Here is a 24874-nt window from a genome sequence, read left to right as displayed (position 1 = left end):
AAATTCTTAAAAGAGAAACTAAGAGAGCTGCAAGAAGAAATAGACAGTAAAACTATAATAGTGGGAGATCTTAACCTTGCACTCTCAGAATTAGATAAATCAAACCAGAAAATAAATAAGAAAGAAGTCAAAGAGGTAAACAGAATACTAGAAAAGCTAGATATGATAGATCTCTGGAGAAAATGTAATGGAGACAGAAAGGAATACACTTTCTTTTCAGCAGTTCATGGAACCTATACAAAAATTGACCATATATTAGGACATAAAAACCTCAAACTCAAATGTAGTAAGGCAGAAATAGTAAATGCATCCTTTTCAGACCACGATGCAATGAAAATTACATTCAACAAAAAAGCAGGGGGAAGTAGACCAAAAAATAATTGGAAACTAAATAATCTCATACTAAAGAATGATTGGGTAAAACAGCAAATCATAGACATAATTAATAACTTCACCCAAGAAAACGATAATAATGAGACATCATACCAAAATGTATGGGATGCAGCCAAAGCGGTAATAAGGGGAAATTTCATATCTCTAGAGGCCTATTTGTATAAAATAGAGAAAGAGAAGGTCAATGAATTGGGTTTGCAATTAAAAATGCTAGAAAAGGAACAAATTAAAAACCCCCAGTCAAACACTAAACTTGAAATTCTAAAAGTAAAAGGTGAGATCAATAAAATTGAAAGTAAAAAAACTATTGAATTGATTAATAAAACTAAGAGTTGGTTCTATGAAAAAACCAACAAAATAGACAAACCCTTAGTAAATCTGATTTAAAAAAGGAAAGAGGAAAATCAAATTGTTAGTCTTAAAAATGAAAAGGGAGAACTCACCACTAACGAAGAGGAAATTAGAGCAATAATTAGGAGTTACTTTGCCCAACTTTATGCCAATAAATTCGACAACTTAAATGAAATAGAAAAATACCTCCAAAAATACAGCTTGCCCAAACTAACAGAGGAAGAAGTAAATATCCTAAACAGTCCCATCTCAGAAAAAGAAATAGAACAAACTATCAATCAACTCCCTAAGAAAAAATCCCCAGGACCAGATGGATTTACATGTGAATTCTACCAAACATTTAAAGAACAATTAACTCCAATGTTATATAAACTATTTGAAAAAATAGGGATTGAAGGAGTCCTACCAAACTCCTTTTATGACACAGATATGGTACTGATACCTAAACCAGGTAGGCTGAAAACAGAGAAAGAAAATTATAGACCAATCTCCCTAATGAATATTGATGCTAAAATCTTAAATAAAATATTAGCAAAAAGATTACAGAAAATTGTCACCAGGATAATACACTATGACCAAGTAGGATTTATACCAGGAATGCAGGGCTGGTTCAATATTAGGAAAACTATTAACATAATTGACTATATCAATAACCAAACAAACAAAAACCACATGATCATCTCAATAGATGCAGAAAAAGCATTTGATAAAATCCAACATCCATTCCTAATAAAAACACTTGAGAGCATAGGAATAAATGGACTTTTCCTTAAAATAGTCAGGAGCATATATTTAAAACCATCAGTAAGCATCATATGCAATGGGGAAAAACTGGAACCTTTCCCAGTAAGATCTGGAGTGAAGCAAGGCTGCCCACTATCACCATTATTATTTAATATCGTATTAGAAACACTAGCCTCGGCAATAAGAGTCGAGAAAGATATAAAAGGAATTAGAGTAGGCAATGAGGAAACCAAACTATCACTCTTTGCAGATGATATGATGGTATACCTAGAGAACCCCAGAGATTCTACCAAAAAGCTATTGGAAATAATTCATAATTTTAGCAAAGTAGCTGGCTACAAAATAAATCCCCATAAATCCTCAGCATTTTTATACATCACCAACAAAACCCAACAGCAAGAGATACAAAGAGAAATTCCATTCAGAATAACTGTTGATACCATAAAATATTTGGAATCTATCTACCAAAGGAAAGTCAGGAATTATATGAGCAAAATTATAAAAAAGTCTCCACACAAATAAAGTCAGACTTAAATAATTGGAAAAATATTAAGTGCTCTTGGATCGGCCGAGCGAACATAATAAAGATGACAATACTCCCTAAACTAATCTATTTATTTAGTGCTATACCAATCAGACTTCCAAGAAAATATTTTATTGATCTAGAAAAAATAACAACAAAATTCATATGGAACAATAAAAAGTCGAGAATCTCAAGGGAATTAATGAAAAAAAAATCAAATGAAGGTGGCCTAGCTGTACCTGATCTAAAATTATATTATAAAGCAGCAGTCACCAAAACCATTTGGTATTGGCTAAGAAATAGATTAGTGGATCAGTGGAAAAGGCTAGGCTCACAAGACAGAATAGTCAACTATAGCAATCTAGTGTTTGACAAACCCAAAGCCCCTAACTTCTGGGAAAAGAATTCATTATTTGATAAAAACTGCTGGGATAATTGGAAATTAGTATGGCAGAAATTAGGCATGGACCCACACTTAACACCATATACCAAGATAAGATCAAAATGGGTCTATGACCTAGGCATAAAGAACGAGACTATAAATAAATTAGAGGAACATAGAATAGTTTATCTCTCAGACTTGTGGAGGAGAAAGAAATTTGTGACCAAAGATGAACTAGAGACCATTACTGATCACAGAATAGAAAATCTCGATTACATCAAATTAAAAAGCCTTTGTACAAATAAAACTAATACAAACAAGATTAGAAGGGAAGCGACAAACTGGGAAAACATTTTCACAGTTAAAGGTTCTGATAAAGGCCTCATTTCCAAAATATATAGAGAACTGACTCAAATTTATAAGAAATCAAGCCATTCTCCAATTGATAAATGGTCAAAGGATATGAACAGACAATTTTCAGAGGATGAGATTGAAACTATTACCACTCATATGAAAGAGTGTTCCAAATCATTATTGATCAGAGAAATGCAAATTAAGACAACTCTGAGATACCACTACACACCTGTCAGATTGGCTAAGATGACAGGAAAAAATAATGATGAATGTTGGAGGGGATGCGGGAAAACTGGGTCACTAATGCATTGTTGGTGGAGTTGTGAACGAATCCAACCATTCTGGAGAGCAATCTGGAATTATGCCCAAAAAATTATCAAAATGTGCATATCCTTTGATCAAGCAGTGTTTCTATTGGGCTTATATCCCAAAGAAATACTAAAGAAGGGAAAGGGACCTGTATGTGCCAAAATGTTTGTAGCAGCCCTGTTTGTAGTGGCTAGAAACTGGAAAATGAATGGATGCCCATCAATTGGAGAATGGCTGGGTAAATTGTGGCATATGAATGTTATGGAATATTATTGTTCTGTAAGAAATGACCAGCAGGATGAATACAGAGAGGCTTGGAGAGACCTACATGAACTGATGCTAAGTGAAATGAGCAGAACCAGGAGATCATTATACACTTCGACAACGATATTGTATGAGGACATATTTTGATGGAAGTGGATTTCTTTGACAAAGAGACCTGAGTTTCAATTGATAAATGACGGACAAAAGCAGCTACACCCAAAGAAAGAACACTGGGAAACAAATGTGAACTATCTGCATTTTTGTTTCTCTTCCCGGATTATTTATACCTTCTGAATCCAATTCTCCCTATGCAACAAGAGAACTGTTCGGTTCTGCAAACATATATTGTATCTAGGATATACTGCAACATATCCAACATATAAAGGACTGCTTGCCATCTAGGGGAGGGGGTGGAGGGAGGGAGGGGAAAAAAAATCGGAACAGAAATGAGTGTAAATATAATGTAATTATTAAATAAAAAAATTTAATTAAAAAAAAAAGGAAAAAAAAAAAAAAAAAGAAAATCCCATATGGGGTCACAAACAATCAATTATGACTGAAATTACTGAACAACAAATACTTAAATAAATCTGTAATCTCATTGTGGTGTTTTCTTCCATCCATACCTGTCTAACCTAAGGAACTTTTGTCATATCTTCCCATACACTCACCATGGGGCATACTGGAAACCTTTCTTACTTTCTGCTGCCAGATAACTGCTGGTTTCCTGCTGTTGCAGAAAAACCAATGTATCATGGGTCCTTATCATCTGTCATCCCCACTCAGGCCACATGACCAACTCACCTTCTCTTCCTAGAATATATCCCTGATGACATTTCTGACAGCTGTTCTTTGAAGTTCCTCATCAGTTTTATGTTATAGGCTGTGCATGTCCCTGATCCCTCAAAATGCATTACAGTGATATATTTATTTTCAATTCTTTGAAAACTATGTATCCCATGTCTAGCAACCATATACCACCAATAGAATATTGTTATTAAAAAGATTTCCTAAAATATATAACAGCAGAAATTACCTAGTCAATGACATTCTAATCTCAAATATTTGGCCAAAAAATGATCCTCTGAACATAAATAATAGACAAAGAGAAGTATAATCTCACCAAAAGTATATACTATGATAAAAGTTATTCAGAGGCAGAATCCATGTTGAAGAGATCTTCCTTCTGGATGATAAGGACTTTTATATGCTCCCATATTTGGAATATACAATCAAGTTAGAGATATAATTTAAACAGAAAGAAGAGAGGAGACTAAATTTTCTCCAGGAAATTATGAAGTTCCTTTAACAGGTTTAAACTTCAAATGGAAACAAATCAGAAAATAAATAGCTGCAATTATTATAAAGATCAGGAAAAACTAAATCCACCAAAATGGTGTCATAGTCCTCCAGCATATTTTTATGAAAATTACTACTGAGTCTTGTCAACTAAGGATTAAACAACTCTACCTATAATTTCAGATAACCAAACTTATAATACCATAAAATGTAGGTACTTTTATTTTGTGAGAAATAGAAATTAGGAATAATAAATTTAAAGAAAATATGAATAAAGGAAGAGATAGAGCTATTTTCAGTGTTTCAACTCTTATGATGTCAGTTATATATAGAAGAACAAATGGGTGAGTTTTGTTTTACTTGGAATGGAATAGAAGTTACAGGAAAGTAGAATTCAGCTAGACAGAATATTTTTACCCAACAGAAAAAGTGGGTATGCTCAATAAGATAGTGAATCTTTTCTCATAAGGGCCTTCAAGCAGAGGCTAGACTTTCAAAGGGACTCTGATATAACATAAAGTGATAGATTACATCATTTTTATTGTCTCTTTTTTAAAGGGATAGAGCAACTTTTTTTTCCTCTGAGGCAATTGGGATGAAGTGACTTGCCCAGAGTCACACAGCTAGGATGTGTTAAGTGTCTGAGACCAGATTTGAACTCAGGTTCTCCTGACTTCAGGGCTAGTGCTCTATCCACCCCGCCACCTAGTTGCCCCAGGATGGAACAAAATTTTGGTCCCAAAATATCTTTTTTTTTTGCTACCCCGATTGCTCCTGGGCTATTGGCTTCTGAAATCTTGTCATGACATTCTCAGGGAAGGCAAATTCATCTCAACATAAACCTACCAGATGTCTGAAAGAGCAGATCTTCTGAGGGAATAAATATTAAAATAAAAATGCATCATAAAGTTTAACATAATGTTTCATTAGAAACATTAGTAGCTGTTGCCTTCATTAGAACCAGAAATGGGCTAACAAATCAATACCAGAGGTGATATTCTTCAGAGAGAAGTCTTTCCTTAGAAAATTTTCCCCTGAAAATCCTCCCTAGAAAAAGCTTATATCCAACAGATACTTGATTAAAATCTTAATTCTATAATTCTAATTTCCATTATTAACCCCTTACTTAGAGTGACTTCATATAATTTCATCAGTCCCAGAAATTCGATTTAAAGAGTTCTGCCCAGGGGTCAAAATTGTGTTTATATAAATTATCAATTATTTTTGTCACTATGAGATGTCCAAAGACAAGGGCAGGGATTCTCTCTTTAGCTGATAGAAATTAATAATTGACAATAAAAATCAAGAACCAGGTTCTGGCTTCCCTATAACAATGATGAGATAATTCTTAAGTCTCCTTGCAACTCCAACATGCATTCAATCTGTGACTCCAGAAGCCCACAGCTATAGTATCTGTGAGTGAACATAAGGGTAAAAGACTCCGTGGGCTCATGGGTTTTAAAAGTCAAATTATAAACTCAAAGCAGAAAAGACTTCCTTCAGTTACAGAACAATTAGTGAGTATTAATTATTATGGTGATAATTACAAATATACTATATAGATAAAATATGCAATTAAATAATTATAATTATTCATTAGTGCCCACAGAATAATTACAGGATAATGAGCAAGGTTAATAATAGTGTTCACATTAAACATGTATTCCTTCCTTCCTTCCCATTAGAGAAATACTTCACTTCTCTGTGCATTAGTTTCCTCATCTGTAAAATGAGGAGGTCTAAAGCAAATGATTTTAGGTCAATTTAACAAACATCTGGTAAGCACTTACTATGCCCAATATACCATGTTAGGCACTGGAACACTATGTTGTTAATTACTGGACCAAAAATATGTTATTATTTCTGACAGCATACTGCCAAATAGCTCATCAAAATTATTCTACCAAATTGCAATTCCACTAGTAATGTATGAGTGGACATTTTTCTCAACAACCTCATAGGATTACTTTCTCATTTTGGAATAGGGTATTTAGGTTTTGTTTTCTTTTTGATCAATTCAATGAGTCTAAGGAGAAAACTCAGTGTTGTTTTAATTTTCTCTGATATACTAGAGAGATTGAACATTAATTTAGATGTATCCTTTGTAATTCATATATTCTTTTATAAATTATCTGTGTAAAAAATAATCCACCAAATAAATGAAAAAATGCAAAGGAAGGTGGACTATCCCTGCTAGACCTAAAACTATATTAAAAAGTGGAAGTCATGAAAATCATTTGGTACTAGCTAAGAAATAAAGTAGTGAATCAGTGAAATAGGTTAGGTACACAAGAGACAATGGTTAAGACTATAGTAATTTAGTGTTTCATAAACCCAAAGACTCTTACTTCTAGGATAAGAGTTCACTAATTAACCAAAATTTCTGGGAAAATTGGAAAACAGTATGGCAGAAACTGCCACTCTATACCAAAATAAGGTCAAAATATGTTCATGATTTAGACATAAAGGATGATACCATGATCAAATCTCTCAAGTATTTGGAGAAGGGAGGAATTTATGACCAAAGAAAAACTAAAGAACATTATGAAATGCAAATGGATAAATTTGATTTCATTTAATTAAAAAGTTTTAGCACAAACAAAACCAATGCAACCAAGATTAGAAAGGAAGCAGAAAGCTGGGGAAATTTTATTAAACATCTTTAATAAAGGCCTCATTTCTGGGGCAGCTAGGTAACACAGTGGATAGAGCACTAGCCCTGAAGTCAGGAGGACCTGAGGTCAAATCTGGCCTCAGATACTTAACACTTCCTAGCCATGTGATCCTGGGCAAGTCATTTAACCCCAATTGCCTCAGCAGAAAAAAAAAAAGGCCTCATTTCTAAAATATATAGAGAGCTATATAGAGAACTGTGTCAAATTTATAAGAATACAAGTCATTCACCAATTGATGAATAAAAAATAAATATAAAGATAAAAATAAGAATAAAGGCATTTCTAGTCATATGAAAAAATACTCTAAATCACTATTGATTAGAGAAATGCAAATTAAAACAACTCTGAGGTACCCCTACACACCTTTAAGATTGGCTAAGATGACAAGAAAAAATAATGAAATGTTGGAGGGAATGTGAGGAAACTGGGACACTAATGTATTGTTAGTGGAGTTGTGAACTGATCCAACCATTCTGACGAGCAATTTGGAGCTGTGCCCAAAGGATTATAAGACAACACATACTCTTTGTTCCAGTAGATATCTGAATCTGAGGGTCTGAATATCAAAGAGATCATAGAGAAAATCCACATGTGCAAAAATGTTTATAACAACCCTTTTTATAGTGGCAAAGAACTGGAAATTGAGTGGATGCCCATCAGTTGAGGAATGGCTGAATAAGTTATGGTGTATTAATATAATGGAATATTATTTTTTTTAAGAAATGATGAGCAAAATAATTTCAGAAAAGCCTGGGAAGAATTACATGATCTGATACTGAGTGAAACGAGCAGAACTAAGAGAATGTTGTAAAGAGTAACAACAAGATTATGTGATAATCAACTTGGTTCTACTCAACCCTGTATTAATTTAAGACAATTCCAATGGACTTGAAATGGAAAATGCCATCCACATCCAAAGAGAAAATGATGGAAACTGAATGTAAATTGAAGAATAGTATTTTCATCTTTGTTTGTTTTTTCTTTCTCATTTTTCCCCTTTTGGTTGGACTATTCTTACAGAGCATGACAAATATAGAAATAATATTTAAAATAATTGTGCACATATTTAATCTTTATCAGATTCCTTGTAGTCTTGGGGTGGAGGAAGAAAGAGAAAGAGGGAGAAAAATTTGTAACACAAAATCTTAGAAAAATGAATGTTGAAAACTATCTTAACATATACTGGGGAAAATAAAATACTGTTGAAAAAAATTTTTTAATTATCCACTAGGATAATGATTTGGCTTTATTTTTTTTTGTATTGGTTCTTTGTATATTTTCAATATAAAAATTTTAACTGTCCCATTTACAACAAGTTGTTCCCTCAATCCTATTTGGTATCATATTGTTCTCCAATTTTCCTGGCACTGTTTACTAAATAATGAAACATTTACCTTAGTTTACATTTTCAATAAATCTATCAAAACACATTTTATGTATAGATTCTATTTCAGACATCACTATACTATTCCATTGTTCCATTACACATATTATATATATATATATGTGAATATACATACACACCCATGTTTAGTCCAGAAGGGTTAGATAACAATTACAGAACAAATATTTAAGCCTAGAAGAACAAATCTATGCTTTTAAATCAACATTCTTCCTAAAATTCCTTTTAATCCTTATTATTGTTTAATTGTTTTCTGTCATGTCCAACACTTTGTGACTCTAGTTGGGGGTTTCCCAGTAAAGACACTTGAGTAGCTTGTCATTTCCTTCTTTAATTAATTTTACAGATGAGAAAACCTTGTTTGCCTCAAGGTTAAGTGACTTGCCCAAGGTCACCCAGCTAACTATCTGAAGCAGGCTTTGAACTCAGGAAAATGAGTTTTCCTGACTACCGACTCAGCACTCTATCCACTGCACTTTATCTGACCTTATTTAATTTTTACTGAATTCTATTTTAATTATCACTACATTTTCAAACTGAATTAAATTCATAAATTAATTTGGAGATTGATGCCATTGTAATATTGATTCAACCCATTCAACAACATTGATTTTTGCACTGTTACAATCACAGAATTTTACAACTACAAGAGAGCCTCAGTAACCTTGTAGTCCAAACTGTAGTTGAAAAAACCCATTGATATAACATACATTACTTATGCCATTTTTAAATTTTTGTCAATAACTTTATGGACACTTTATTAGCATTACCCATTGTAAATTAAGTTCCAAAATAGTTAACTTTTATTTCTAACAGCACTTTTTAGCACATTGGATTTATCATCAAAATTAATTGTTTTGTTGTGGCTTCTGGATTTCTCTAATTTAAAAATCACCTTATTTACAAATAATAATATTTTACTTTGTCAGATCCAATGTTAAATCCCTTATATTTTGTTCTTGTCCTATGAACATTGTGAGAATTTTTGCTAAAATGTCAAATCACAGTGAAAGTAAAAAACCTTCCTTTATATATATTCAGTGGGAATATTTCTCCATTTTTAATTATGCTGACTCTTGGCTTCAGGTAGAAGGCTTTTATTAAACTGAGCTAAATTTCCTCAATTCCTACTGTTTTAGTGCTTTTTAAAAGTTAGATTTTTATCAAAGGTCTTTTCTGCAATTATTAATGTGATTTTAATATTTTCCATTGATATAATGTATATTATGTCCATTATTTTTTAATTTTTGGACTAATTTTATATTCTCAGTGTCATTAACTTCTGATGATTGCTTTAAATGTATTATTATATTTTATTTATGAATATTTTACTTAGTACTTTTGCATCTATATTAATGAAAGAATTTATTCCATAGCTTTATTTTTCAATATGCTATTTGTCAGCCTTTTAAGTGAAGACCATATTTGTGTCATTTAAAGTTTTGGATAACACAATTCATTTTCCTCTATGTTTAGAAATAATATTGTAGTAGAGGAACTCACAGATTTTTATAAAAGAAAAAAATCCTCAAAAGTCAACAAGATCAATCTATTAACCAAGGATCTCCTGAACAACATTCTCAATAAATGATTGACCAGCCTTGGCTTGAAGATGTTTAGTGAAGGGAAGTCCATTATTTCCTAAGGCATCCCATTCCATTTTGGAATGGTTCTAATTGGAAAGAAGTTTCTTACCACAATCCTAAATCTGCTTCTTTGCCACTCCATACCCATTGATCTCCAAAGTAAAGCATAAACATACTCCCTCTTCTATTTGACAACCCTTTACATACTTTATTTTTTTCCTCTAAATACTTTAAAATAGCACTTAATAATCTCTGAAAGTCTTCTTTTCTCCAAACAAATCATCACCAGATCTGGCAACTCATCCTCACACAGAATCTCATTATCTCTTTGTCCTTATAAGTACTTCACTATCCTGGTCACTCTCCCTTAGATGAACTCCAATTTATCAATGGCTGTTCTAAAATGTGGCAACAAGAACTAAAAACAACCCCAATTTGTTCTTTGAAAGCTTAGCAATTTTTATCTGTCAATTCATCTGAACCAGTGATTTACCTTCCTTAGGGAAATTAGTTTCTGATTTACCTTATTTTTTATCCCAAGCTTTGTCTATCAAGCTTATTTATTTGCTGCCATGTTTCAGTAACTGGCATTTCTTAAAAAGTCATCCTTTTCATTAGAGTTATCTAATGATTACCATATCTCTCTACATAATATTCCCTTGTTGATAGTATAACAACTTGTGGTAATAATTATCTCTTTTTAATCCTAGAAGCAATATAACGGTCCCTAAGCTTCATGTTTTTCTTCTCTACATCTTTAGGGAGTTTATTCTAAACAAAAAATTATTAGTTCAATCACAGTCACTCTGGGCCCCCAGTTAGGAAAATTCCTAACATGTAATCAGAGATCACACTCTTTCCATATACATTTATATCCATCTCTGGTTAACCCCTAGTCTCTCTGTGATTGAAACAAAATTCAAGTTCCTGGATATATTTGGGTAATAAGGCAGTAGAGTGTAGTATAGATAAATGGGAACCAAAAGGAGAAGTTAAGAAAAAAAATCAGCCTTTTTTATTGGGGCTTCCCTCACTTGATGAATATATTGGTAGCATTTGTTCAGATTTTTTGCTCTGAGATATCTTCAGATCTGATAATTCTCCTTCACATCTCTCTCTCTCTCCCTCTCTCTTTTTTTTTAATGTAGACATTTCATTTGCTTTTGGCTTCATTTCATACACTTGTATATATAATATCATTTTAAATATTCTATTGTTTTTAAATTAGTCTTTAAACCATTTATTATTTATTTCTGCTCCCTTTTATGTGTTGTTTCCCTAATTAGCTTAATGTACATTATCCCCTCCCCACTTCACACATTTTACTTGGAAGTCAAATTGACCCAGTTACTATTGCCCATACAAGACATTCTATATCAACCCCATAACTTCACAATGGCTGCTCCCTCTATCTGGATATGCTTCCTCCTCACCTCTACTTCTGAGAATCCCTACACTGCTTCAAACTTAGGTCAAATTCCCCTGCCTATTCAAGAGATCTTTCCTAATTATTTTGAGTTATGCTAAGTGACTTAAACACTCTTTTTTCTTTGATCCAGATATCTCACTGCTAAGCATATACTCCATGTATATGTAACCCCAAAATGTAAGTATCTTGTTATACAGAGAACTTTTGTATCAGCACTCTTTGTACTGCTTTAGAAATACTATGCTACAATAATGACAAATATTATGGATACAAAGAAGCATAGGAAGACATATGAATGATGTAAAGTGATACAAATAGGAAAAAGTTATACAATGACAACAATGTTAATGAAAAGAATATCAACAACAAAGAGAAATGAAATTCTTAAAAATTATAATAACCAAACTTGATCCCAAAGAAAAAAATATGAGAAGATATCTCTCCTCATTTACAAAGTTAAAAGTCAATGGATGTGGAACACTGACTAACATACTAGACTTTTTTGAAGTGTTGGTTAAATTTACAGAATTCTTTTTTTCTCCTTTCTTACGTGGGATGGCACTAGAATGAAAGGGAAGACAGAAAGGGACAAACAGAGAAATTTAGGCAACTTAAAAGAGGTCCTTTGTTATATCTCAATTGTTATTCCCCCTTCCCACTCCACTGTATATATTGAATACTGCCTTATTTGTGATTATAGTATATACCTCTTGCAAAATGTAAGCTCCTTGAAAGCAGAAATTATTTTTATCTTTGGGTCTCCAGTGCTTAGCAGGTTGCCAAGGACATAGCAAGAACTTAATAAATGAATATTGAATAAATATCAATACTGCCACATATGCTTTTAAAAATATTCTGAAATTGTGTTTTTCCTGTAAGCAACCTATTCATCAATTTTAAGATATTCTGTGACTCTTTATTTTAATAGGAAAATTCAGACCATCAATAGTTTGTTTAACTATATTGTTTAATGTTTAATATTTAACTATATTGTCTTCTGGACATTGTTAGGTATTATTTTTGATCTAAATGTCTTTGGGAGGGAATAAAATTGAAATTATTTATCTTATTTTACTACAACCATTAAAATGAACAAACTAATTTGATTACTAACTTATAAATTATTGATTCTACATGATTCCCTAAGGCTTTACCCATAATTCACTTCTTTGGAGCTCACTAACTGCTTTTCTTCCCTCCTTCATTCACTGGCTATTGTAATTGTTTCTTATTTATAGAAAAACTTTTTGCACTTTCTTTATTCTATACATTCACAGTTACAGAACTGAAATAATTACCCATAAAATTCAAGCAAATTAAGCATAAGTCCCTTATTTATCTACATATATCATACAAAGCTTTCTTCCGTCTCCACTATGTCAATCAAGAGTCAGTGACTTATGGCACATGTGCCAAAGATGATATACAGTTCATTTTTTTATTATTATTAAAGATTTTTTATTTTCAAAACATATGCATAGATCATTTTCAACATTCACCCTTGTAAAAACCTTGCATTCCAAATTTTTTCCTCCCCCTCACTCCCTTTCCTGGACAATAATCCAACATATGTTAAATATGTGCAAAATTCCTCTCTACATATTTCCACAATTATCAGATCACAAGAAAAATAAGATCAAAATGGAAAAACATAAGAAAAAATCAAAATACAAGCAAACAACAACAAAAAGAGTGAAAATCCTATATTGTGGTCTACTTAGAGTCTCCACAGTCCTCTCTCTGAGTGCAGATGGCTCTCTCCAATACAAGACCATTAGAATACAATTCATTTTCTTTAGTACTCAAAATGACTTTCCTCCACCCCACTCAAAAGTGATATTTTAATAACTATATCTGTATCAAAATTCTCAGGAATAACTAGAGGACGATAGTAACATAAGAATTATTAACCTTATCTTTTCTTCTTCTTCTTCTTCTTCTTCTTCTTCTTCTTCTTCTTCTTCTTCTTCTTCTTCTCCTTCTCCTCCTTCTCCTTCTCCTTCTTCTTCTTTTCCTTCTTCTTCTTCTTCTTCTTCTTCTTCTTCTCCTTCTTCTCCTTCTTCTCCTTCTTCTTCTCCTTCTTCTCCTTCTTCTTCTTCTTCTTCTTCTTCTTCTTCTCCTTCTTCTCCTTCTTCTCCTTCTTCTTCTTCTCCTTCTTCTTCTTCTTCTTCTTCTTCTTCTTCTTCTTCTTCTTCTTTTCCTTCTTCTTCTTCTTCTTCTTCTTCTTCTTCTTCTTCTTCTTCTTCCTCCTCCTCCTCCTCTTCCTTCTCTCTCTCTCTCTCTCTCTCTCTCTTCTCTCTCTCTCTCTCTCTTTCTCTCTCTCTCTCTCTCTCTCTTTCTCTCTCTCTGCCTCTGTCTTTGTCTCTCTCTCTGTTTCTGTGTCTCTCTCTGTGTGTGTCTCTCTCTCTATTTCTCTCTGTCTCTGTCTCTCTCTGTGAGTGTGTCTCTCTCTGTCTCTCTCTCTCTGTCTCTCTCTATTTCTCTCTGTCTCTCTCTATTTCTCTCTGTCTCTGTCTTTCTGTCTCTCTCTCTCTCTCTCTCTCTCTCTCTCTATATATATATATATATATATATATATATATATATATATATATACATATATATATGATATATATATCTGTCTCTCTCTCTCAGTCCTTGTATAGAAACTCCCTTCACTGATTTAGATAAGCAATTCTTCCACAGCAGTCTGAGACAGTTGCCTGGGGCTCTACATAATGTGTCCCACAAACAAAGAACTAGAATGTGGCAAGAGTAAGACTCCAACCCATATGTTCCTGCGTCCCAAACTAGCCTTCTAGTCACAATCATAATGATATCATCAGACAGAGGTTGTCTCCATTTTACAGGTGAAGAACCTCACACTTACAAGACTGAAATTCATGTCTTCTAAGTCCAAACCCACAACTATTTCCTACACCCTGCTGCTTTTACCAAAATCAAAAGTTGCTCGAGATGAGGACACAAATTCCTGCCAAATGCAACACATGAGAAGAGAGAATTCTCTTGAGACATTCTCATAAAGAAGTTATAATAACCATGCCTTGCTGGAAAGATTCCTGATAGCAAATTGGGCCCTATGAAAAACAGCAACCTTAATGGCTTACAAGGACAGGATGAAAGGAGACATGAGACTGATTTACCTTGCTTTATCCTAGAGAAAGGAGCAAGTGGCTGAGGAACATTTAGTCTGATTGTTTCTTCTCATTAATCTGCCTCCAAAGCACACATTGTCCCCATATAAGGCAGATACCAATGGATTTGCACATATTTTTCATTCTGTCACCTAGTTTGTCTTATAATCAATGTCTTGTATTTTTAAGAAGACTTGATCAGAATTATAGAAGAGTTTAATCTCTGGTGTTGAAAGGTAACAAAATTAGCTGGGTCATATGGAGAATAAAACTGAGTTTGATTTCATTAGCATAAGGCCCAAAGTAATTCAACTCATTAAATTTCAGTTTCATTTTTCCTCTTGCCTTTTTGGTCTAAGAGATGGTTTGAAGAGAATGAGTCCACAACACAAGTATCTCATTCATCCTCTAAAAGAGTTCTCCATAGAAAAAAGAACCAGACATGGGACCCTGCTATTACTTTCTCTGAAAGCACACTATAGTGGATAGAAAACTAGCATGGCGTCATGGAAAAGGGCCTGGAATCAGGAAGACTTCAGACACTTTGTAAGTGTGCATTTCTGGGCAAAGTCATTTGATCCACAAAATGAGGGAAGTAAGACTAAGTCCCTTGCAGTCTAAATCTGATATCCCATTTATTTCCCTGTTACTATTAGAGCCCATTGATCTCAAAAAGGTGATAGATTCTAAGGGCATTGCCATATCCAACTCCATGTAAATGGTAAAATTTCTAGCTATCCATGAGCTTTTCTACAGAATTGTCAGGGGGCACCTACTGGCCTTATTTCGTTAAGTTCTTTGTTTTTATCCTAAGCCACAGATGCAGGAATGAGAAAGCTCAAGAGCCCCAAACCCATTTGACAACTTCCCAAGTTATATGTGTGGTGTGCTAACCCAAACTGTTGAAGCAGGAGGCCTCAGCTCCAAATCTCTAATGAACTCCTCCTTCTAGCTCCAGGTTTAATTAGTTTTCATTGCAATATTAATGATCCAAACAAACCATTTTAACTTTCCTGCTGCACAGCTGGAATCCTCTTATTTAGCATTCTGTCTTTATAAGGGAATCTTGCAAACATCCTCCTCCCCATTTGTCCCATCGATAGGGATTAAGAACGCTGTCTTATTCTGCTTATGGCTCTGGCCAGCCAATGTTCACTAGTGCTAATAATTTCAAAACAGGGAGTATTAAATGCATCACAAACTGCCATACAGATAACATATAATCTAACTCCAGGATCTTAATTACAGTGACTAATATATGTGCCAACCTTAAGGTCTCCATAGAACTGTTAAACTACATGGTCCAGCATTATAGAAGAGGTTTAGAATTGGCCAAAGGTGCTATCATAACTTGAGCCAGGGTCTTCTTGACCCATCATTCTCATATGGAGTCCTAAATGCATTTTTTAGTAATGTTGTTAACACAGTCAAAGACAATCAGTTTTCATTTTTAAGGCAAAAAAGACTCAAATACCAGCTCATGTTAGAATTGTTCATATATTTAGGGAAAGATTGGATTTCCAAAGAATTAAAGTGAGCATTTTTTTGTTCTCTAAGGAAAGCTAGATTTTCTTTTTTCAATACAGAAAGAAAAGAAACCTTAGCTTGTGCTGAAGAATTACGAATAATGAATTGATGTCATAGGAATCTACCCATCTGATTTTGCATTGATTTCATCTTTAATTCAACAGTAGATTATGGTGTAGTCTTGTACTATAGAGAGGCAGTTGATAGTAGTGGATAGGGCTGTATGAGAAGTCATGAAGATCCAAATTCAAACTTGCCTTTAGGGGCACCTAGATGGTGCAATGGAAAGAGCATCTATCATGACTTGAGTCAAATCAAGTCAACCAGTATTTTTTTAAGCACCTACTATATATTGGATACTATCTTAAGCACTAAGATACAAAGAAAGGCCAAAAAAAAAAAAAAACACCCCAGAACTCAAAGAGTTCCCATTCTAATAGCAGAAAAAACATGTAAATTATGTACAAAAATATATTTTTGTTGTTCAATTACATTTGACTTTGTGACCGTTTTTGAAGTTTTCTTGGCAAAGATAATAGAGTGGTTTGCCATTTCTTCTCCAGCTCCTTTTATAGGTGAGGAAACTGAAGCAAGCAGACTTAAATTACTTACCCAGGATCTCTCAGCTATTAAGTGTCTGAGGCCCGATTTGAACTCTTGAAGATCAATATTCCTGACTACAAGCCTGCACTCTATCCTCTATATCACTTAACTAGATAAATTGGGAATAATCTCAAAGCAATTGAGAACTGGAAAAGTCTTCTTGCAGAAGGGGAACTTAAGCTAAGAGTTGAAAGAACCAAGAAAATCAGAAGGTGAAGATAATTGGGGAGAGTACTCCAGGTCTGAAGGATAGCCAGTGAAAAGTTCTAATGGGTTATTTTGTATAAAGAACAATAAGGAGACTAAGCTCCCAGCATCATAGAGTATATGGAACTTAACAAGATGTAAGAAGTCCAAGAAAGGTTGGAAGGATCCAAGTTATAAAGGACTTTATGAGATGGAGGACAGAGTTACAACCATAAATAATCCTGGGATAACAGATAAAAGATGTTATTATCAGTTTCAGTTCTAAGGAAATATACTAGCAGTTCATATTATGTTGGAAAAGAGCCAGAAGTTCCTTGCAATGGGCTTTGAAGAACTTTTTTTTTTCAGTTCACCATTACAGTCACATGAAAAATACTCTAAATCACATTTGTTTAGAAAAATGCAAATTAAAACAATTCTGCACTACTACCCCCCACACACACTTATTATACTGGCCAGCATAACAGAAAAGAAAAATAATGAATATTGCAAGGGATGTGAGAAAAAAATGGGGCACTGATACAATGTTGGTGGAGTTATGAACTGATTCCTCTACTCTGGAGAGCAATTTGGACTATGACAAAAGGGCTATAAAACATATATACCCTTTGATCCATCTATACCACTAGCAGGTCTCTTTCCCGAAGAGATCAAAAGAAAAAGAAAAGAACTTATGTGCATAAAAATTTTATAACAAATCTTCTTGTGATAGCAAAGAATTGGAAATTGAGTGAATGCTTATTAACTGGGAATGGCTAAACAAGATATGGTATATGATTGTGAATGAAATACTGCTGTGCTATAAGAATGACAGAAAAACTTGGAAAGGCTTACTTAAACTGATGCAAACTGAAAGGAGCAGAACCAGGAGAACATTGTATACAATATCAGTAATACAGTATGATGATCAACTGTGAATGACTTATCTATTCTCAGCAACAATGATTCAAGACAGTTTGAAGGGCTTATGATAAAAAAAAATCCTATCAATCTCCAGAGAAAGAACTGCTGGAGTATGAATGTAGACTGAAGAATGATTTTTCTACTTTCTTTATTCTTTTTGATTTTTTCCAACATGGCTAATATGGAAATTTGTTTTGTGTAATTTCATATGTGTAACTAATATATTTCTAGTCTTCACAAACTGTGGGGAGAAATGGAAGAGAGAAAATTGAGAGCTAAAAAAATTTTTAAATAAATATTTAAATCAATAATGGTTTACTAGTGTCAACATTTTTCATACAATATGAGTTATCATATTTACAAGAAATAGAATGAACTTCCTTTGAAGGTAAAAGAAGTTTCTCATTACTGGAAGGTCAAGCAGAAGAGAGTTGTCCCTTTGGTAGGGAAACTGAGTTAGAAATGAGTTTTGATAACTGATTGCATATATCCTTTTGGTCTTTGATTCTGCTGAGACTCAAAATCACAGAGACTCTGAAGAATCTCTTTGGAATGAAAGAGAATCCTTGTCATTTAAGAGTACTTCATTTGATTTGAGATTCTGGTGGCTTGAAATAAGAATGTTCCAACCATGGTTGAAGGCTGCAGATAGCAGGCAGAGAGTCAAGACCAAGACACAAGAGTAAGAAGAAAAAGGATGAGTTCTGAAGGCAATGAGCTAGAGCTGACACTAGGCCAAACTGATAGCTGTAGTAGATAATAAGATTGAAATCGATTCATTAATTTCCTTTGTATTTTCCAGAGCATAGTTTTGAGAAGATATTCACTTAGAAATTAAATCTTTTCCCCTTTCTTTAGCCACTTCCTCTGAGGCAAGCTGTAAGTAGGATAGAAGGGGCGGCGGGGGAACGGAGGAACTCCAAAACAACTTTCTATGTCTTATTTGAATATTTCTCTTTTTTCCTTAATATTACTGATAAGTTACTTAAATATTAACAGCATATTTTTCCTAACCTATATATAAATTCACAATTTATATATGTCCATTCCTACAAATCTATAAATCATCAAAATTGAAATAAATAATAAAATAGGTAATAAGGATTTCCTGGATAAACAAAAGTAATTCTTTAATTCCAGTTCAAATATAAACAAATTCAGACCACACACACACAAAATCTTCTAAATTAATTTTATAAAATTGTCTTTTTCTGTGTTTAGTAAATGTACTGAAGTTTTATGATAAAGAATGAGTTTTTTGCTAATATCTAGAAGTACTGTCCAGTAACAGATATATATCTTGAGTGTTCAAGGAGTTTCTATGAGCACTAAGACTTATGAAAGATTAAAAGGTCTAGAAGAAAGCCTCAAATGTGTTGGATAGAACCTCTATGGAGGATTTATGGGAGGTCACAGACCACAATTACACATGGATGGGTTATTATTTGTACCATTAAAGGGAATATGCACCTCGATAAGATCATAGATAATTCATTCACTTAATATTATTGAATTAATATTCACTCTTCAAATACCCTGCTTTCTTCAAGGCTCAGATCAAGTACCAATTCCTACAAGAGGCCGTTCCCAAATCTATGATCCAGTCAGTAATTATCTTTGAACATATTTTAATTACTCTTCTGTGTGACACATGGTCCTCATTTATGAAATGTAAGCTCCTTAAAGACAGAGATTGTTTGATATTTGGTTCTATATCCCTAAGAAATGAGCAAAGTGCTCAAAAGATTATAGGCACTTAATAAATGCAAGTATTATCACTCCTAATTTATAGAGAAAGAAACTGAGTTTCAGAGAGGCTAAATGACTTCCCTTTGGTCCTACTATTTATGTCATAGGTACAAGTTCACCTTAGATGTCCATGAAATCCAAAATATTATCCATTTTGCCACATGATCTCTTTTTACACAAATCAAATACACTCTTATTACTTCATTCAATGGGTATCTATTGAGCATCTGCTACTTATTAGGCACTATGCTAAATATTGGGTAAACAAGGACAAAAAAAATGAGATAACTCTTGCCCTCAAGAAACTCACATTTTATTTTGTAAATACAACAAGTACATGGATAGATAAACACAAAAATATGTACAAAATAAATGCTAATTGATTGGGACAGAACATGAGAACTGTTGCCAAGGAAAATCTTCTTAGAAATAGCAAGCAAGGTAAGCCTTGAAAGGAGTTAAGGATTTTCAGAGATGGAGTTTAGAAGCGAGACACAGCATTTCAAGCATAAAGATGGAATATTACATACAAGGACAGGCAGCAAGCAGTCCAGTTTCATTGGTGGAGAGTATCATACAAGTATCTTATCAGGCAAGGTAGGTGGGAGCCAGACTATGAAGGTCTTTAACCCCTAAAAGAAAAATATGTATTTTATCCATGAGGAAAGAGGAACCCATTGGAGCTTTTTGAGTAGATGAATGATAGCCTTAAGAAATGTCTATTTAAGTTATATATGGAAGATGAAATGGAATGGGAGAAAGACTTGAGGTAGGGAGACCCATTAATAGCATTTTACAGTAATCTAGGCAAGAAGCAATAAAGCCAGACCTGGGAATGGGGAGAGAAAGACTACCAAATAGGTTATTTTGGGTGGAAAGTAGGCTGGCTCAAATCCTTCTATGGCTCTTGAGAGCCTAGGAGCCACACCAGCTTTGCCTTTGCAGACTGTCCATCTACTCCTTGTTTTTACCACATGACCCATCTATACTAGGTTAGATCTCTGGGCATTAGAAGCACCCCTTTTCCTGTTGTGTTCTATAACAGACTTCTGGGGATCAAGCCAGCAAGTGCTCCCTGTATGATAACTAATGGGGAAGGGCTCTATCTCTTGGGGTTTATGAACATTTTAAATGCTTATAAAATACTTTAAACAAATGGTCATTTTAATTGATTTTCCATGTCTTTCTAAAAATCCTCTATAAACAATTTATCCATTGCATTGAAAGTCATGCTCTGTCTGGGTCTTTTAATATTTCATGGAAATGAATGCATCCTTTAGAGTGTCCATCTGTTCCTTGTTCTTACTACAAGACCAGCCCATCTCTTGTGATAATCATATAGTGTCTATGGTTTTTAGGGATCCCATAAAATTATACAGTTCAGAAGAACCTAATAGATCTCCTAGCACAATTTCTGACCCAGTTTTGGAATGCCTTCTCTAGTATCCCTATCAAGGGGGTCATCCAACCTCTGCTCTAACATGCCAGATAAAAGGACTGATACAGCTGACAGTGATATTGATACTGCCTAGCATGTCAAGTTGCTATAAGTGGGGAAGTGAGCGAGCACAGGCTCTGAGAGAGCAAAGGGCCAACTGTTTTCATGTGTGTACATGCAGCAGGGTATGTGTCCCTACCTCGAGAAACTGCAGGACCTGGGCAATTGTTAGTGGCAATAGAAAATATAAGGGAGGACAGACTACCTTACCTGACTCCACTATAAAACAAGGTTGCTTCTCCAGTGGATAGTCTGCCATCTCTCCTAGACTTTAAAAGCACAGATTTCAAAGAGTTCAGAAAAAGCAAATTTAAGATTCTTTGGCTTGAAATTATAAGGAAGACAGCTCAAGGGTAATAAGAACTTGGAATGGTTAATTTGGAGAAGGGAGTATTTGGTGGGATCAGAAGAAGGACATGACAGGGATCTTCAAGTATCTGAAAAATGTTCATGTGGAAAGTGACATAGATAGGCTTTTGCCTCCAGAAAATTAAAATAGGAACTGCAATGAGGCAAATTCTGGTTCAAGGTCATCAAAGAACTTTATAACATAATAGGCTAATGAATATTGCAAAGGGAAAAAAGTGTGGAAGGGGAAATTATGATGAACCTTCATAGGTTCAAAAATAATTTCTACAAAACAAACTTCATTTCTTTTTTTTTTGACAGTTTATATTTTATATTTTGACTGATATAGAAAAACATCTTTAGCATTACGGGTTTTCAGCAAGGCATTTGACAACACCATAATGCTCACTTTGTAGATACTGAGCTAAAGATAGTTATGTAAATAAATGTTAATAGACTGAATTAAGTACTTTGAGAGGAATTCATCACTGACATAGCATACCTAAAAAGTGGATCAATATAAAAATTAAAAGAAACTTCCATTAGAATTCCACAGTTCTGTTCTGTTAAAAAATCCTGGAATTTACTGGAATCAAGGCATAGATGGCATCCTTATCCAAGTCACAAAAGCACAAGTTGTATAGCATAATTGGATGATATAAATGGGTCATATGTAATAAAATGTCCTATCATGACTATAAATGTTAAGTGCTATACTCAGGCTCAAAAAATTAACTATATAAAAACAGTATGGGAATACCATGGCTAAACAACCATTTAGGTAAAAAAAAGATTTTAATGAAATTTCTACTCTCTCCCCTTATAATTACTTCAAAGGATCATAGATATACAACTAGAAGTTATAACAGAGAAAATCTAGCTCAACACCTTAAAACATAGATATTGTGATTTTCTTCTTAATTCTTTATCATTTCCCAAGTAAAGTTCAAATTTCCAAGCTTAGCATCCAAGGCCTTCCTCGATCTTTCTCTATCTTGCCTTTCCAGTCTTTGTTCTTCACAGTTGTTATCAAAAGGATCAGTATCCTAACCACAAGCAACATCCAAGCCCCAAAACACTGGGAAGAACAGTACCAACCCATCCTCACCTTCACCCACCCATGTAGGTTATGTACATATCTCCTCATCTTATAGATAAGGAAATGGAAGGTTAAAGATTTGCCCAGCAGCCCTTTTTGTAGTGGCAAGAAACTGGAAACTGAATGGTTGCCCATCACTTGGAGAATGGTTGAATAAGTTATGGTATATGAAGGTTATGGAATATTATTGTTCTATGAGAAATGATCAGCAGGATGATTTCAGGGAGGTCTGGAGAGACTTACATGAACTGATGCTAAATGAGTAGAACCAGGATATCATTATACATGGCAACAAAAAGACTATACATTGATCCAATTCTGATGGATGTGGCTCTTTCCAACAAGGAGATGATTCAGATCAGTTCCAATGATCTTGTGATATAGAGAGCCATTTACACCAAGAGAGAGGACTGTGGGAACTGAGTGTGTATCACAACATAGCATTTTCACTTCTTTTTTTTTTCCTCATTTTTTCTCCCTTTTTGATCTAATTCTTCTTGTGAAGCAAGATAATTGTATAAATACATATGCCTATATTGGATTTATATATTTTTACCATGTTTAACATATATTGAATTACTTGCCAACTAGAAGAGGGGGTGTAGGGAAGGGAGGGAAATTGGAACATAAGGTTTTGCAAGGGTCAATGGTGAAAAAGTATCCTTGCATATGTTTTGAAAATAAAAAGCTTTAATAAAAATGACTGTCCCAGAATTAGACAGGGATTAAATGAAAGAGAAAGAAGAAAAGAGGAGAGAGGGGAGAAGAGAAGAGAGAAAAAATAGGACAAGACAACATAAAATAAGACAAGACAAAAGATTCTGGTCTGGGTTTCTGTCTCTGATTCTTATACTTTAATATACCCTTAAACAAGACAAACACAATCCCTAATCCCAAACCACAATAGACTAGGAAAATGCTCTGAGCACTACGTATAAGTGTCCCTTAGCATGCTGAAATATCATGATTCTGAAATGTTATGAGCACTATTTCAAGCATTAAATTAGTGTCCCCAGAATGGAGTGGAGAAAAGTAGTAGGGTGGGGAGGGAAACAGCTACTTGTTACTAGCATTTGTCATATATGGAATGTAAGCATCTTTGTATTCATGAATGGTAGCTGACCCCAATGCTTACAGATGTGAGTGTCCATCAAGATGGTCTGAAGTTTTGCTGGCTCTTCAAGAAGCCCATGGGAAAATATCTTGCATGTTCATCTCTGGTAATGGTCATGATGTCCTGTAGTATAAAGCAGTGGGAAGTAGAGTCATTTGAAGATGGCATTTCTGGTTCCCTAAAGGTCTAACCTCTCAGGGATGAGAAATGTTTATGAAACGACATGTGCCCATGGTTTACAAAGGCAAGATATTTTTGGAGTTCCTATTTGGAAAAGTTCCCAGGTGCTCCCATAAGAGACTTCAAGTATATGTAAAGCAATGACTCCAATGAACCATGTGGCAGAGATAAGTTCCCAATCAGTCATACCATTAGGACAATCAGGAATGGAGGGAATTCCACGCAGTGAGTAAGTAAACAACCTGATCTCCAAGTGTTTCTAAAGACTTTACTATATCCCAGGCACAGGGTTAAGTGCTAGTAAAACAAAGCAAAAGCAAAAATAAGACCTGCCCTCAAGTATCTTACATTATAATGTGTAAAATAACATGTAAAAATAAGTATAAATAGAAAACCAGACAAGCTAGGGTAGATATTGTCAGGTAGGAGTTCTGAGCAAAAGTACAAATAAAATAAAATGTCTACACTAAGTAAGGCCTCAATATGATTATCTTGAGCCTAGAATACAAAGAGAGAAGAGCTACCAGATTGCTTGAAGAGAGGCTCAGGTTAGACATGGAGCTGGTCAAAGCTCCTGTGCCACCCAAAAAAGATCAGAGCCATTCATAGCTCTTCCAGCTTGAGCAATTTAGGAAGACTTCGTCTCAAAAGAGAGGGGAGCTTTATAGTCAAACATATAAAGATTAAGTACAAGGCTGTTTTAGAAGGAAGAAGCAATATAATAGGACACCTGAAAAGATCTCCCATAAAAGATAGCTTTGAGCTGAAAATTGAAGCAAACCAGGGATTCTGAGAGTCAGA

The 24874-nt window shown here is 34.1% G+C and overlaps 1 long non-coding RNA gene across 2 annotated transcripts in view; it reads right to left on the bottom strand.

Annotated features, from left to right (window-relative positions):
- LOC127551808 (uncharacterized) overlaps window positions 1-24874 on the bottom strand; it is a 127050-nt gene that overhangs the window by 74204 nt on the left and 27972 nt on the right. Inside the window, exon 2 of one of the 2 annotated variants that reach the window (XR_007951174.1) lies at window positions 23915-24016. The exons of the other annotated variant lie outside the window; for it this stretch is intronic. This is a non-coding gene — a long non-coding RNA (uncharacterized LOC127551808). The remainder of the gene's footprint in view (window positions 1-23914; window positions 24017-24874) is intronic. 2 annotated transcript variants of the gene reach the window in all.

This window comes from Antechinus flavipes, chromosome 2 (genome assembly GCF_016432865.1).
Source record: "Antechinus flavipes isolate AdamAnt ecotype Samford, QLD, Australia chromosome 2, AdamAnt_v2, whole genome shotgun sequence".
NCBI lineage: Eukaryota > Metazoa > Chordata > Mammalia > Dasyuromorphia > Dasyuridae > Antechinus > Antechinus flavipes.
Note: the sequence above shows the minus strand (reverse complement) of the source record. Positions and strands in the feature narration are given on the sequence as shown.